Below are 16,022 nucleotides of genomic sequence, written 5' to 3' on the forward strand. Positions count from 1 at the left end.
TATGTATATATATATATATAAAATAAAGGTAAGCATAGAGACCAGAGTTAATGAAAGGAGGAAGAGGAAACAACTGAAGGCAGACTGCAATACTGAATATATTACCTACTATAAATAGCGTGGAAGCAATTTATAGCAAGTCAAAGGCAAATAACACTTGTTTTCTATAATTCTCTTTTGATTTCAATAGATTAACAACTCCAGAAGATGTCAAAAAGTGTTTTATATTGATTATGTTCTGGTTTTGCTTGCATTTAAGGCCCCCAAACTTTCTAGTTATTGTTTGGTTTACTGGAAGGAAGTCTTAATTCTAGCAAATAAATGTCCAAGTGATTCTAATAGGTGTCTAGACAAACAAATCCTATAAATGGCTGTTTTCAGTCTCTGATATCAAGGTCTTGGTGGGAATTTATTCGGAGGAAATACAGGCTCGTCTCTGATTTAGACCAAAGCTGCTTTACTAGTATTAAAAGGGTGAAAAAAAAAAAAAAAGTAGAAAACTCTGCTAACTTGCATAGGCTTTAAAATTCATTGGACACATCTCTTAAGAACTTTACTTAAAGGAATTTTAAGCTCTTTTACTAAATCTGCAAATTACAGCTGTTTGACAATTTGGATTTAGTCTGACAGCTCGCATCGGTCAGAACGTGATGAGCAGAAGACTAAGAGGCTGCAGCGCCTGCTGACAACTTATGGTTCTCATGTAATAACAGTCAAGTAGAAAATGTTGAAAAGTCTGTAAACTGCCTGTGATGTGTTGAACACATGTGGTCGTGTTCCTGTTGGCTGCAGTGAGATGCAGGTGGTCATGGAAATGGAGTGGTGGCATCCCAGAGTGGGGGCAAAAAGTCTTACTCTAGGACCCGTGTTGTCATCCTGGTGGATTTCTCTATAAATGGCCACATCACATTCTTAAAGCTTGAGAGTGACTAAAAATAAGTTTTAGTACAGTGTAAGTGAGGTGTAAGCTCAGAGATGTGTGTGTGTCATCTAAGCATAGAAGGCATTGAACTTGCATGATCTAAGCGTAACCAGTTGAGTAGAAGAGCTGTGTCTCTTAGCAAGAAAAGATTCCTTGGTAGATTACTTTGTTATGTGTCTGACTGAAGTGCATGGTTCCTGGCAGAGAGCAGGATTCTCTCTGGTATATTTTGAAGGCAACACCAGCTTGTTTTAATGCACACTTGTTCTGAAGTCGTCATTACAGAAAGTGTTATAAGAGCTGTTAGAATGGCTGTGCAGGAACTTCAGAAAACATTGGTTTACCATTTAGTGGCAACATAGCCAACTGAATTCAGATGGTGCTCTTCTCTAAAACAAGTGCTAAAAAAGGAACGTGGCCACACAGGAGTGAAAAAAAACCACCAACGTAATATCCAGTGAATTATCCAACTGTTGCCACCGTAGTTTTGAGTCACAGATCATACAACAGTTAGCAGTAGTGAGAGCAAATAGGTGAAGGAAGTTCTTAGTGCTAAGTTTCTTTGTGCTGTTTGACCCCAAGTTTGTAATCTGCATCAGGAAAGAAAGCCACTGTGTTTGAAGAGAACTGGAATAATGTACAAAAATGGTCTCACAACTGAGAGTGCACTTTTGTCCTTCATGGAAGACCTCTAAATCCATCCAAATGTTGGGACTTCAGTCAAGGTTAACACCTGTGGGTCTCAAAATCCTGGTGCTGTCATCACAGAAGGCTGTGGATGAAAGCTGGCAATTGAGACCTTGCCACAAATTCCATAGATCAATTGCCTAGCTTCTTTTTGCTGTGAGGTCAGGTTACTTCAGGCAGTACTGTCATTACCTACTCTATGGAATGAAATCACAACTTTGCGTGCGATTGTCAGGAAGATCCCAAACTGCAGGCTACCCAGCAGAACCGCTGCCCTCCTCTTTGGGAGAAAAGCTTGTGCTATTCTCTGTGGAACAGTAGATTAGAAGACATTAATTTCCTTACAGCGATGCCTTGCACAGTGTCCTGTGAAAGAAGATGACCCCGTAAGTGTTTACATTGGTTTGTGGAGCTTTCAATCTGGGGGGCAGAGGAGTCTCAGCACTTGAGAACTCCTAGGGCTTCAGTGCAAAGCTGAAAATCAGGCTAATTTAAACAGAGTCCATGCTGACAGCAAGCTACAACTACAGGCCATGTGATGCATTGCAGAGCTAACCGAGCTGCCCTGTTTACCTAGGACAGGCTAATAATTGAATAAGGATTTTCCCCCTTTTTTACTGTTCTTATTTAAACTAGATGCAAGATGGAAAGGAGAAAAAAAAAAGCATGCATGCATGCTCTGCATTTCCTAGAGGAGGAGCTAAGTAAGTGTTGTGGTGGAGATGGGAAGTGATCCTTTTGTGCTGCAAGCTGAGCAGATGAACGGCAGATCTTCAGCATCTCTCTGGAGGGAAAATGTGATACCCAGTGACTGAGTTACCAAAACAACAAACAGGCCACCTCTGACTATAAAAAATGCCCTTTAATCTTTACCTTAGCCTTTATTGTTGGGAAGTTGATGAGAGATGAAAGAAGTATATTTAGTCTGTAGTTCTAGTTGTGTTTCTTTTTATTGTCAAAAGTAAACATTTTGTCCAAGGAAGGAACATTTTGTCTAAGTTGGTTTGCATGGGTGCAAAACTTTCCTTTCACTGATATTAAAATAAATAGGGGGCTCTCATTGAACTGCAGCTTGGTTTTTGTTGTGTTGGAAAGCATTTTTTCTGCAAGGAGATGATTAAAATGCCATATATCCTCAAATTAATAAAAATCCCTTGTGAAAATGCTGAAACTAAATGGAATATTTCCAGAAAAATCAAGCATTGTTATGATGTTTCTAAAGCGTGTGTTAAATAATCCTGTCTTCCAAAAAGATGCTTAGAGTCCTTTGGATAGAGTAGGCATCTGCCAGAGTAGAGTCACACATAAGATAACATGATTGACCATTTTTGGCATACGATGGTCTAAATTGGCTCATCTATTGGCTGTCAGTCTCTGCTGAATTAGATCCAATTCTTTGTAGGCACGTTTCCATCTGGTTAAGTTTAGGACTCAAGCTGTTTATATATTAAAAAAAAAAAAGTATTTCATACCAGTAATGCTCTCTGGGAAAAGGTTTTTCTTATGTTCCTAATGCGTTTCAGAACTATTTGGTTTTCCTTACTGGGCAAAATAACCTTCTAAAAAGTGAAAGAAGATGCACCCATGTTTGAAGATCCTTGCAACACAGACAAAATGGAAATTCAGATTTTTATTCATGCACACTTATATGATTATATGCCTGCATATAATTCTGTAATGTGCTATTCTTCTACATTGAAAAAAAAAAAAAACAACCAAACAGATTTTAAGCCTGCTAATATTTTAGCTGTGTGCATTAGGAAAGTGGGATGAATACATGATTGGCCTTGCATTATTTTTATTCTGAATATTAGCCATCTGGCACTGTGTGCTTCAGTATTTAGTGCCACAAATAATAATGAAAAATATGGTAATATCTCATGATGCTTTAACATAAAAATATAAGACAGAGGGTATAAAGCTTTGGGCGTATAATCTTAAAGCTGCCAAAGCAACTTCTCCCCTCTGCCCTTGTTTTCCATAAATGACTCTTTGATTGGAGACAGTAGCGGTAATACGAAAGTCGCTGGTTAACGCATGCTAATGAAGCTGCTTTTCTTGTACTTAATGAACTATGGTCCTGAGGAAAAGCAGGTAGTAAACCCCCCAGGATTTGTACCTTTCTATTCATGTCGATGTGGGTGCAGCCAAGATGCACAAGGAAATGCGATTTGCCTCCTGTTTCCATGCAGCCCGCCCCAAACGGAGACAGGAGCGTAACATGAAACATAACAAGGCTAAACAGAATTTGAGTTGCCATCTGTTGGCACGGAGTTCTCACCAGCTCTTTTCAACTCTGCCGTGCTCATCCAGGATTTTAGATGCACGGCAGCTTGGCCAAAGCAGTGGTTAGGGCCAGAACCACCTACTGCTTGTCTGCAGTTCATCGGCTGTGCACGTAGCAGAAGCATCCCGTGTAACCTGGTGCACTAGATTGACTGCCTGCGAGTGGATCAAATCCATGATGGATGCACAGCAAGCTGGCCTCTTGCTGGCCCAGGAATTGCTGCCCGAGCAGTAGATTTGGTGAGCAGGGGCTGTTTGGTGTATCGGTCCCACTTTCCTTCACCTCCACTTCCTCCTTGTGTGTATCCTGATCCTTTTGCTTTCTCCAGATTTTGTTCTAACCTGTGCTCTGGCTCGTTGCAAATACACCAGACCATTCTTAAGCCTTTTTTGTAGTTGCTGGGTTGTTTGGGTTTTTTTTTGTGTGTGTGTGTGTTTTGGTTGGTTGGTGGTTTTCTTTTTTTTCTTTCCTCTGCTAATACAGTAGCCTCCCCTAAATGTCCAAGGGTGTGAGGCCTGCCAAGGAAATGGAAGAACACAGAGCCCTCTGTCCGCAGAGTGTTCCTCTTGGCCAAGGCACAAATGTGTGCTTTTATTTCCTCCTGTTCAGAAGCCACAAATAATCAGGTGTTTGGCCATGGGAACATGGTAAGATAAATGTGCGATCTGAAGCAAGATTTGTGATTTAAAGTTGAAGTGTTGGGAAAGAGAAGGGAGAGAAAATAGAGAAATAGGTATGGACTAATTTGGGAGATCAGAGCCAATTAGCAACACAGTTTTAATGTTGTATTCAGCCATGGGAGCCTCAGAGGTTATTAATCTGCTGGAACTTTCTGACTTGAATGAGGAGGGTTTTTCAGCCTTGTGATGGTGGGGTGAAGGAGGGGTGCTGGGGGGGCTGGAGGGCGGTTAACCAGTGGAACAAGAAGCGTATAAAGGAACAGGGAAGACCGGAAAACAAATCTGGGCCCCTCCTTACTTTCTTTCCTCGCATGGCCTTACCAGGCACAGCAGGAGTTTGTCTCCCCACTGGCTCTGACTTTCACCTTTCTCAGTGTTCCCAAAACATCACGGGTCAGGACAAAGGGAAGGCATGCCTGAGCAGCGTTGTGTTTCTCCAGCTCCTCAGCATTCTGGAAAGGGGTACAAAAACACCAGGGAATGTGGAAGGAGTCTTTTTGCCACCTGTGACCTTGCTAGTGACAGACCCTGTAGTGCTGCATTTCCATGCTATATGATTAAGCTGCACAGCTTGCAGGGGTGACGGGCCAGGAGCCATTCTGCACATGGCAGTTCATAATCCCAGCTTTGTTTCTGCTTCAGGAATTGCTTTGGCCTCAATAGGAGTGAATCACTGTTTGGAGGCTGAGAATTCTTTTCCACCACCAGCAGTCAGGACTGAATCACACGTGAGGACCGGGGGAAGGAGGCAACAGGGTCACTTGCCTGAACCAAAGCCCTGGGCATGGAGTGCCTTCTATTCCCTGTTCCAATTGCTTTCGCCCTACTAACAGCACAAAACCCTCTGTGCAGTATGCTCCAGCTATGGGTCTGCTGTCTTCTTTCCAGCCCAGTCCCTGCCTCCATCTCCAAACAGAACTGTTTTGGGCAACTGTGCCTGGATAACAGACCTCTCCAGGGACTGTTTTTCCAGCACATCCCTTCACACCTCCTGCACCCTCTCCTTCCCTTCATGTCTCTCCCAGGCACCTGAGAAAAAGCTGCGGCTCTGGAGTGTGAATGTAGCTGTTATCATCATCCAGGTTCTGTGGCCATGCATGGTGACTTCCCTTCTCGGGCGTACCAACAAGCAGTGCCTGAAAGCAGTCGTCTGAGCAGGAAGGTGTTGTTTGAAGGCAGCAGGAAGAATAGGACAGGTGTAAGCATCATCTCTGCCACACCTGGGGGAGACTGGCTGCGCTGCATTCCAGCCACGCTATGCCAGGGGGTTAGCGGTGCAAGGAGGGCAGTGCCATGTGCTGGTGGATGGCAATCGCTCCTCCCATCGCGGCTGGAGGATCATTCTGCCACAAGGAGCTCCCTTAGCACCTGTTCTTAGACACGCGTGGCTCTTAAGTGGCACTCTGGAAATTCAGTATCCTCCAGCCAGGGCGGGTGGCTGCGCTTCCATCACGTCAGCGCGCCTGTAAAGCTGATGCTCATTTCTGTTAGTTTAATCTTTCTGCGGAGAAAACGACCTGCGGGGTGAAGTTAAAGGCAGCGCTGTGGCGGGCGCTGGGGATGCGCAAAGCTGCGAGGACCGAACTCTGCAACTCCCGCAGCGACGAGCTGCTGCCGGGAGGGAAACCGACGGCAGCCGCTGTGCGGGGTGCTGCACGGGCGGTCGCGGCTGCGTGCGGCGCGGCCTGGGCGCGGCTCTTCCCGAGGAACAAACGCGTGGCTGCCCGCGGCGCAGCGCCGAGCCAGGCGTGCGGGGCGCTGAGCTCGGGGCGCTCCGGTGCCCCATCGCGTCACCTGCAAGTCCCGGTGGCACCTGCCCGACCTGTCGGAGCGTAAGCCGTGCAGCGTCGGGGATGGAAAAGCAGCGGCGCTCCGCGCGAGTCGCAAGCGGAAACTTTAACGTAGGAACCTCCGCTCGATACCGAGGCGCGCGGTAACGGAGCCCGAAGGCTCGCGGCGATGCCGCTCCTCCTTCCCCGCCGCAGCCGCGCCGCGCTCCGGGTCTCCGGGTCCGCTCCCCGTTTCCCAAGCCCCGCGCTGACCCCGCGGGCGCAGGTGCACAACTTTCAGCTCCGGCGCTCGGGGAGGGGCGGGCGGGGCCGCGGGGGCGATGCCGCGGGTCCCTCCTTCCCGGCGCTGCCCCGCGCCCACCGGGGCCGTACCGCGGCCCGGCACCGCCTCCCGCCGCCGCCGCCGCCGCTCCCCCTCTCCCGCAGCACCGCCGCGGTGCGGCAGCGGCCGCCCTCCCTCGTCCCTCCCTCTTCCCTCCCGCAGCCGCGCCCGGCCCGGCCGTGCCCCGCGCCGCGATGCCGCCCCTCCCCGCCGGGGGCACGGCGGGCCCAGGCGGCGGCACCTGCCCGCGGCCCGGCGCCAGGTGAGCCGCCCCGCCCCGCACCGCCACGCCGCCGGAGGGGCCGCGGCCGCGCGCCCTTTATGCCCAACGGCGGCGCGGTGCGCGCTCCCGCCGAGCGGCCGGGGCGAGGGGGGGTGGGGAGCGGGCGCGGAGCTGGGGCCGGGGGGGCGGCGGCGGTCCCGCGGCGGAGGGAACAATGGCAGCGGCGGCTGCGGAGCGGCGTCGGGGCGGGAGGCGGCGGCGTGCAGCCCGCGGGGGGCGGCGGGGCGCCGAGGGCCGGCGGCGGCGGCGGCGGCGGCGGCCGTGGGGGGGGCGGCGGGGAGGGGGAGGGGCGGGGGCCGGCGCGCGGGGGAGGGGCGGGGGGGCGGGCGCGTCCACCTGCGCGCGCCGGGGCCCGGGGCGCATGGAGCAGCGCTCGGCGCCGCAGCCAACGCCGTCACCAACAACGCCGCCGCCGTCGCCGCCGCCGCCGCCGGGCGGGCGGGGGGACCCCCGGCCCCTGGCGGCCGCCTCCCGCGCGGGTCCGGCGTTGAGGTGAGTCCCGGCGACGGGAGCGGCCGAAGGGGGGCGCGAGGCGGGCGGGGGCGCGGAGGAGGGGGCGGCGGGGGAGGAGGAGGAGGAGGAGGAGAAGGAAGAGGAGGAGGAGGAGGGGGCTGCGCGCGGCCCGGGGCCGGGGGGTGCGGGGCACGCGGGACGCCGGCGGCCGCGGTCCCCCGCGCGGGTGGCATCGGGCCGCCCTGCAGCCGTAGGCCCCGCGCCGAGCGGGGCACCGGGAGCGGCCCGGCGGCGCTGCCCGCGATCGGGGCCGCCGCATTGTCTGCGCCGCGCTCCGGCCCCGCGGTCGCGGGCGGCGGTCGCCGTTTCCCGGCCCCGGAGCGGCCCGGCCCTGCCCTGCGCCGGGAGCGGCCTCGGACCCGCGCGTTGGGCTGCGGGGCGGCCGGGCACGGCCGGGGAGCACAAAGGCTCCGCCGCAGGTGGGGAGCAGCCGGGCCGGGCTGCGGCAGCGGCCGTTGTCGCATCGCTTCTCCCGAACGCGTCTGACAAAAGGAGCGGAGCTGCGAGCGGATAACAATTATGTAAGCCCGTAGTAGGGTTTGATGTATGTCAAGTCTGCTCAATAAATCAGCCCGCTCGGTGAATAAATCTGCCACGCGCCAACGCTCTATTATTTTATTTCGTTTTATTTTGAAGGGATGGAGGCGGCCGTGCCCGGGATGCTGCGGCCGGGCAGGGGCAGCGCGGGGACCGCCGCTGGGCCGGGCGGCGATGGAGCTGAGCGGTGGCGGCGGCCCGTACAGAGCTGCGCCGATCGGGCTCCGCTCGTTGCGGCGGGGCCGGTGAATAATTGTTTCCCAAAAGCTCCGAGCGAGCGAGGGAAGAAAGCGAGCCCTGCCGGCCCGCGCAGCGTGCGGTACCTTTGTGAGCGCGTATCCGACCGCGGGGAAAGGCGGCCGGCTCCGGCGCTGCCCGGCTCGGCCAAATGAATGGAGCAGGACGGGACCCGGCCTGCCCGTCCCTGTGCCGCGCTGCGGGGCCCAGGGGCTTCCCCTGCTCTCCTTTTCTTTTTGTCTGCTGTCGCCTTTTGGAGCAGGGGCTCCCGCTACCCGTTGGACGGTCGGTTCCGAGTGCTGAAGGTCTCTCTGGGGTATAAAGGAAGGAGAAGGCTGCAGTTGTTCTGTTGTAGCTGAGCGCGGTCAGCAGTGCGGTGTGTGGGGCATGTGGTGGGCCCTCCTCTTCGCTGATGCTTTGTGCGTGGCTTGGTGCGGCTTTTTCCTTTCTGCTTTTGGGAAATGAGGTATGGGATGCAGAACCAGGAGGGAGAAAGTGTCCCCACACAAAGCCCGTGCAGGCTGGCACCCAGGGGCAGGGCAGGAAAGCAGCGGTGCTCCTCCATTGCATTGAGGTGACAGCAGCCATGGCCCTCTGTGCCCATTGCCCTGAGCACAGCGACGAATGGTCCCTGTAAACTTTGTGCCCTGCTGCAAGCAAACGGAAAGTGGTTTTGGGAAATAATCTGTCTCAGAGGAAAGAGCTGTGTGCATATCAGAGCTCACCCTTGTCCCGTGCAGTGCTGCGGATGTTGCTTCTGTGCTCAGCCCCAAGAGCAGCAGGGCAAATGTCAAACACCACAGGATTGCAATTGCTTCTCAGAAATGACCGTTGTTGATCTGTGAAGGAATTAAATAAATACATACATTTGGAGAATTAGGAACAAAATAGCATCAGTGAAATCCACCTGTTACATGCAAGGTGCTGCGCTCTCACCTGTCAGCAGGTTGTGCTTTCTGTTGCTGCTGCATCTCTGAGCTTCCAGCCCCATTGGAGCAAGCTCTGTGCCCATCTCTGTGTGTTCTGCCAGGTGCTGGCATGCCTGGCTTTGTGGCAGAGCTGGCAGTGAGCCAACGTGCTCCCCCAAGCATTGTCTGTCCCAGCAAAGGGCCGGCCCTGCCACAGGGGTCAGGCTCCAGGTGCCTTCACTGTGCTGGCACTGCTCGTTGTTGTGTATTGAGGCTGTTGTCACACTGAGTGTGCAGGAGGCTGTGAGCTGGTTTGAGCATCCGCACTTGGGCATGGCTTCTTTCTGCAGGGTGCATGAGCTCAGGACGAGCTGCCCTGCTGTTGGTGCCCAGTGTTGGCTTTGCGGTTCTGCAGCCGTGGACGTGCACAGATTTGGGATCCGGTGGAGCTGAGCTGCAGGAGAGGTGGTGCTGGGAGCTGCTGTGTGCAGAGCAGCTCTGATCCCTGCTCCGTAATGAAGGCTCCATGCGGGCGGATGGAGGGTGGCTTTGGTGCGGCAGCGCCGGGTGGATTTTGTTTGCAGTTCAGGGGAATAGCATGTAATCTGTGTAATGCTGCTTTTGTGTGCATCTCTTGCAAATTGACGTCTGGGGAATGGCACGAAGCAAAGGCTCTAGACCAGCAGGTCTCCGATATTTTTGTAGCAGAACCTTTTTATTCAAAGCAGGTGTCACGGAGATCTTTCATCCCAGGCTTTCTTTCATCCCTGGCGTTTGCTAGCTCGTGTTAAAACTTTAAATCTCGACAATTCCTCGTTTGCAGGTGTTCCCGTGTCCCTCCTAGGCAGGCGATGCTGCGGCCCTGAGCTGGGGCTGGGGCTTTGGGACCGTGGCAGCCCTGCACAGCACGGCTCAGCCCTGAGCCCGGGCAGAGCCCTGACCCTCAGCTGTTAAGAGGGGTTGGTTCTGCAGCACAAGCTCATCCTGCGGTCCTGCTTGGTTTAACAAAGCTCTGGCAACTCTTACTGTGAAATGCCCAATTTGTGTGATATTTCCAAGCTCTTGTCTGGATAGTCTCCCATGATAGAAAATTCTGCTGGCAATTTCCATTCATTGATCACGTTTGTCTCATTTGTCTTTTTTTTTTTTTTTTTAATAATTTTTGTGTAGTGCCTTAAGAACGTGGGCGGATGTGAGGTTCCTGATGGATCCTTTCCAGTTATTCCACCGTTGTCCCTTAGTCTGACCATGGTAGGTTTGTCCAAAAGGCCTGGCTCTGCTCACCTGCTCCATTCGCCAGACCCTTTCCAACACCTTTCTGAACAGTCATTGCCATTACTGAGGTCGCTGTGTCAGCAGGTGGCTCAGCTCAGTCATCCCTCTGTGCACGACCCAGTGCATGCTTCTGCTTCCCTGGACCACATGGACCGGCCGCTGATTCCCAGCAAGGCAGTGGCTGTGTACCTGGCACACGTGGCACGTAGCTTTGGGGTCGTTTGCGTTCAGCCCTCTGGCTGGATGAGGGGCTGTGGTGCTGAGCTGTAGTGCTGGAGAACTGTGTGTAGACAGGAGGGGCCCCATGGATTTTGTTCTCTGCACAATGTGCCAGTGAATGGCTCGGGCCTTTGATGGAGAAGAGAAGCTGAGGCTTTATGGAAAAGCCTGTTTATTGGCATTAATTATTTTTTATTAGTTACAGCATCCGTAGTCCATTGGCAGTAGAAGAGCCCAGAGTAAGAACATTAAATCTTCAGAAGTTTTTCAAAGCTTGCATTTTTCATAAGAAGCTTGTGAAGCTTCAAATCTAAAGCTTCCAAAGCTTTTTTTTTTTTTTTTTTTTATTCTTCAGAAGTGCCACTGAAGCTCTTTTTTAATTTTTAGCATTTTGGCTGAAGCTATACATTTATATATATAAAATAATAGCGCTTTCCTATCCATTGCGTCAGGATTCTCACGTTGTGTGAGCAGGTTGTCTTGGTGGATTGCCATGCCTTAAATGTGGAGAGGTGGGGAGAAATTCGGGAAGGGCAGAAGGGGAAGCCTGCCGCTAACCGCCGTTGTTCAGTTCGTGTTAAAGCAAACACAAATCTCGTGTTCCCGCTGCCTCTGCGGGGAGTGCTGGCGGTGATTTCCCATGGTTTGTTTATATCTATCCGAGGATGCCCACTATATCAAAACCACCTGTCCATGTCGCAGCTTGTCCTAGATTCCCTGTGCGTGTGATGTATTGGTTCTGAAACACATCGGGTAGGCGCTGCCAGCTCACACAGGAGTACGTGGGCTGATGTGGGTGGTGCTGGGGCATTGGACCCTCTCTGGCCCCCGGGGCTGGAAGTAGAACTGGAGCCATTGGGTGACCCGCGGAGACGCCGTCAGCTGGAACCTCCTGCAGGAAAATAATTTGTCCTAACCCAGTAACCTTCGCTCGCTTAATTGTCGTATTTGTCTGGTTAGCTTATCGCTTGATGGGGAGTATGTGCTGCAGCAAAAACGCTTTTGTTTATTGTGCATGCTCCTTTCTTTAATGTGAACTAATTCCTTGCCAGGCTCTGTCTCCATTTGAGCTGCCCTGTCCCCGTGTTAGCGGTTAACACACAGCCTTTTTGCACTGTGCTTTCAGGAAGTCAGTGGTTTGAAGGTATATATTTTTGGGTTGGCTTGAGCAGAAGGGCTGAGAATGCATTGGGCAGCTCCGTGTTGGATGTAGGTTCCCCGTGGGCTCAGTGTTGGTGTCGGGGTGCAGCAGCTGTTCCAGCTTTGGGATGCGGTGCTTTGTGGCCTCTGTGTGCAGGGTCTGTTCTTAGGTAGCTGTGGGCTGTGACGTGGTTACCACTGCACGAGGGGTGGATGGAATTATTGATTTCTGATTAACACCTTAAGCAAGCATGGTATCCCAGTGCCTCTATCAGTTTTTTTCTCATTAACAACATCTGTCCTTCCTCCCTCATTTACAACGCTCACCTCTGCACGTACAACCTGCGTGCTCAGATTTCCTCTGGCCAAATGCTAGTGTGTGTGTGCTGGATGAGTGCCATCCTCTAAAAGTTGGCTTGGGGTGAATTTGAAGGGGCCATCGGTTCACTTCCAACCTTGGCAGCTGGCCGTGGTGCTGGGAATGAGCAGAGGAATGACACACAGTTGTTCCCTTGGGTTGAACCCAGCCCTCAGCACTGTGGGTTGGGGAGTGGATGCTGGCGGCCGCTCAGTGCTGGTGGGGGTGTTGTACTGTGTGTGGTGTGGCCATGGTGCGGGGTGCTCCTCTTCTTTCCTTGCTGTCTGACGTGTTCCCACATCGCTCTGTCTCTCCTCGAGCAACTTCTGTGTGTTTCATGGTAATGGGAGTCAAAAGAATCTGTTTGATGTTATTTATTCAAATCTGGAAAGGATGGTTGTGCAAAGACCAAAGAAAAATGGTTTTAGTCTGACAAATGCCAAGGGTTTTTTTGTTTTGTTTTTAAAGCCCAAACAAACCCATTGGGATCCTTGGCTGGGCACATAATAGCATGAAATAGACCATTTCTTTCATTTCGCTCCTTAAAAATCTCATTCTTTATGCATTTAAAGTGGGAGTTGAGGCAAAAACAGAGTTTAGCTCTGTTGACCTATATTTATGAGAAGAGAATGCTTGCGAACTATTACGAGAAAATACGTAGTGCTGTTTGCATACTCCAATAAAATGAATACTCGTACTAAAATTGCTTTTGGGATTCTTCATCTTCTTATGACACACTCGAGCCCTTTCCATCCAGAATCAGGTACTCGTGTCCGTACCACCTGTGTTGGAACTTCCCATCCGCAGCCGTGAAGCACCGATGAGGAACAAGGAGCTCAGAATGAGTGAGGAGCAGAGGTGGCAGCGATAACGTTCCTGGTTTCAGGGTGTAAAGGCAGACCTTTGTTTATATGTATTTTGAAAAATTCAGCTATTTTTGTAGTGTTCAATTTAATGGTGATCATGCTGCTTCTTGCATAACTGCGGCACAGATGTTATTTTTTGTAATGTTGCCTGGCTTATTTAAAAGGGAAAGGGAGGAAGGGAATTTATGCTCTTTGGAGATGAATATGTGGAGCCCATTAGTTACAAAAAGTGTGAAGAGCTTGTTACAGCTGAAACTAGCACATCTCTGAAAAGCTGATCTGCCGAGTAGAGCTCTTCAGATAGAGAAGGAGTGTTGTGTCTTCTGGAGTTGTTGTGCGTGTTGTCAGATAGCCTAAAACCAGACCTCATTGAAGTATTTGCACACTTGTTTAGAATCATAGAACCATAGAATGGCTTGGGTTGGAAGGGACCTCAAAGATCATCTAGTTCCAAGCCCTGCTGTGGGCAGGGCTGCCGACTGCTGGATAAAGCAGCAGATCAGGCTGCCCAGGGCCCCAGCGAGCTTGACCTTGACCTGCACTAGGTTTCACTGGCAGCAAGAAATTAGGTGCAGCCCTCCAGTGTCCTGGTGGAATAGGCAAGAGAACGTTAAGGGGACTCGTTTTGCCCTTTCTAATGACATAAAAAAAAAAAAAAAAAAAAAAAAAAGTAATGCAAATAAGCATGGGTGAAAGTGGTAAACGCTGTATTTATATTTAATGACGTTGAATTAATAAGCGAGCTCCTGGTGTTTGGGGTCAGCGCAGTGCTGCTGCTCCATGGCCCACCTCTTGGGGCCGTGTCGAGGAGCCAGCCAGCCCAGGGAGAAACAGAGCCCTGCTGACATGGCAGGGGAGTGAAGTGAGTTATTTAACAACCCTTGCAAGCAGAACAGGTGAACAGTTACAAAAGCTGTACAGAGGGAAACCTGAGGCTATTTTGGACTGGCTTCTGCCTGGAGGAGCATGTTCCAGTTGGGTTTTTATTTGGGTGGTGTTGTCCCATTGGCCAGAAGTGCAGCAGGGACGTGGGGCTGGGTTTGGCTCTGAGGGCCAACGCCACGCGGGTGAAGAATCTGGGCCCAAAGCAGAAGGCTCTGCTGATGCAAGCTGTGTTTACTTTTGAAAATTCAGTTTATTAAACTCAAGGCTGCAGAACTCTGGGGATCAGTGATGCTGTCTGAACATCACCTTATGCACCGCACAAGCAATTTTTCAAAATTACTTTTTTAATTAAAAGTTGTATCGGTTTAATGCGAGTTAAAGGAAAGTTCACAGGCTTAGCAGTGTCTGAAACGTGCTGCAGGTTTGGGAAGAACCTTCTCCTGCTTCTCTGGGTTTATCCAAAACAGCCAATCTGTGCACGAAGAGAGCGGAATCTCTCGTGCTGTGCGTCCAAGGAGATGCAGCATGGAGGTGTTCATTGATTACCAGTCAGGCTCTGTTCTGATATCCTCTGCCATGGCTGCACAGAGCTGAATTTGGAATATGGACGTAAGGAAAACAAGAAGGGCTCGAGGTGCGGCAGAGGAAAGTCAATACAGAAGTTATTTAAATGTCAGCTGCCTGGAAGAGATCTGCTCCAAAGCTGCACAGGGAGGTCAGGTCTGGGACGTCATGCCTGAGCACAAGGAGTGGGGAAGGCTGCTGGGCACAGGGCTGCCTGTGAAGGGAATGGATCAGGGAGGAGGAAGGCATGAAGACTCTACCAGCTCAAAATTATATCTGGCAATTTTTTTTTTTTTGGAGCAATTAATTGGAGAAGCACGTGGCTTCTGGATATAGGAAGATGGTGGTTGTAGTTAGTGGGCAATCTAATCCATCTGAAGTGTTATTCATCAGCACAGTCAGTTGTCAGGGACGAGTGATGCTCATCACTGGTCTGTTTATTGCATTCATAATACAGCACGTTGTTTTCTGAATGTATCTGCAGTGAGCACAGGACTCCTGGAGTTTGAATTTCATTGGCTAGATAAAGCCAGGAGGCCCAAGTTGTAATTACATGGTGTTTGTCAACGTCAAGTAGGTTTCAGTTTGCAGGGAACTTGATTCTGAATTCAGCGTTTGGAGATGAATAGCCACCTTCTGAATCTCATGGCCATCCCTGGTGTCGCCATGCACCCATCTCACATGCTCAGCAGTCACCTCGTGTTGGTCTCTTGGTCCTGTTGTCCGCATAGCAGCAGTGCCACACGCCGGGTCACAAAGTGCTGGGTTGTGCAGACAACTACCCAACTAAGTCTGGTGTGGTGCGAGGGCTGCTTCTCTGCCATCTCACGTGAACACACATCGACGTGTAGAATTGCATTTGTTTGTATCGGTCATACATTGTGGTCTTGTGCCACGCTGAGAGCAAACGTGCATTTATTAAAAGCCATCACAGCCGTTGCAGATGCTTTGCTCCTGCAGAGAGGACGAGCGAACAAACAACCCGTGACGAGCGTTATTTGCAGCATTCAATGCTCAGCTGAGTGTGCAGCAGAAGAGCCCATTTCCACCAGGAGGTGATTGGTTGGCTGGAGGGCAGGCTGAGCTGTGCAGGACAGCATTTGACAAGCAAGCAGGACAGAAGATGGGTCTGGACCCGTGCTTTGAAGCAGTGAACACAAGCAAGTTTGCATTTCATATGCAAAGTGTTCCTGCGACCGTGCTGGCAGCAGGCCCCTTCTGTAAGGGTGTGTGGCCCCAGCACAGCTTCAGCTGAAGCCTTTTGGACCAGCCAACTGTTGGGCATTTTGCTTTGCATCTTTTTAAGTGCTGAAAAATAAGGCAATTTTTGAAGTTTTGTGAGCAGCAAAATGACACAGAGGAACTATCACACTTAATTAAAAAGTTCATGCTATCTTCTGAAGCTTTCTGTTCCAGTAAAAGGTAGAGAGATCTTTCTGAGCATTATTGCTGGCCAGCACTGATTTCCTGTATTAAAAAAAAAAAAAAAAAAGACTCATTTTTGCAGTCTCTTTAAAAGGCAACCAGAGAGTCAGCTGAACCTAAACTC

At 51.1% G+C, this 16,022-nt stretch overlaps 1 protein-coding gene across 3 annotated transcripts in view; it reads left to right on the forward strand.

The window, feature by feature from the left end:
- Positions 1 to 6,860: 6,860 nt before the first annotated feature.
- Positions 6,861 to 16,022, forward strand: part of NEXMIF (neurite extension and migration factor) — a 120,248-nt gene continuing 111,086 nt past the window's right edge. For 2 of the 3 annotated variants that reach the window (XM_031594441.2, XM_090150180.1), the window contains exon 1: positions 6,861 to 6,950. The gene's annotated coding sequence lies outside the window, so the exon portion shown is untranslated. Of the gene's footprint in view, positions 6,951 to 7,369; positions 7,464 to 16,022 lie in introns of those variants that run through there. The other variant, XM_090150179.1, reaches the window with a different exon arrangement.

The sequence above is a fragment of the Phasianus colchicus genome, chromosome 14 (assembly GCF_987193195.1).
Source record: "Phasianus colchicus chromosome 14, bPhaCol1.hap1.1, whole genome shotgun sequence".
Classification (NCBI taxonomy): Eukaryota; Metazoa; Chordata; class Aves; order Galliformes; family Phasianidae; genus Phasianus; species Phasianus colchicus.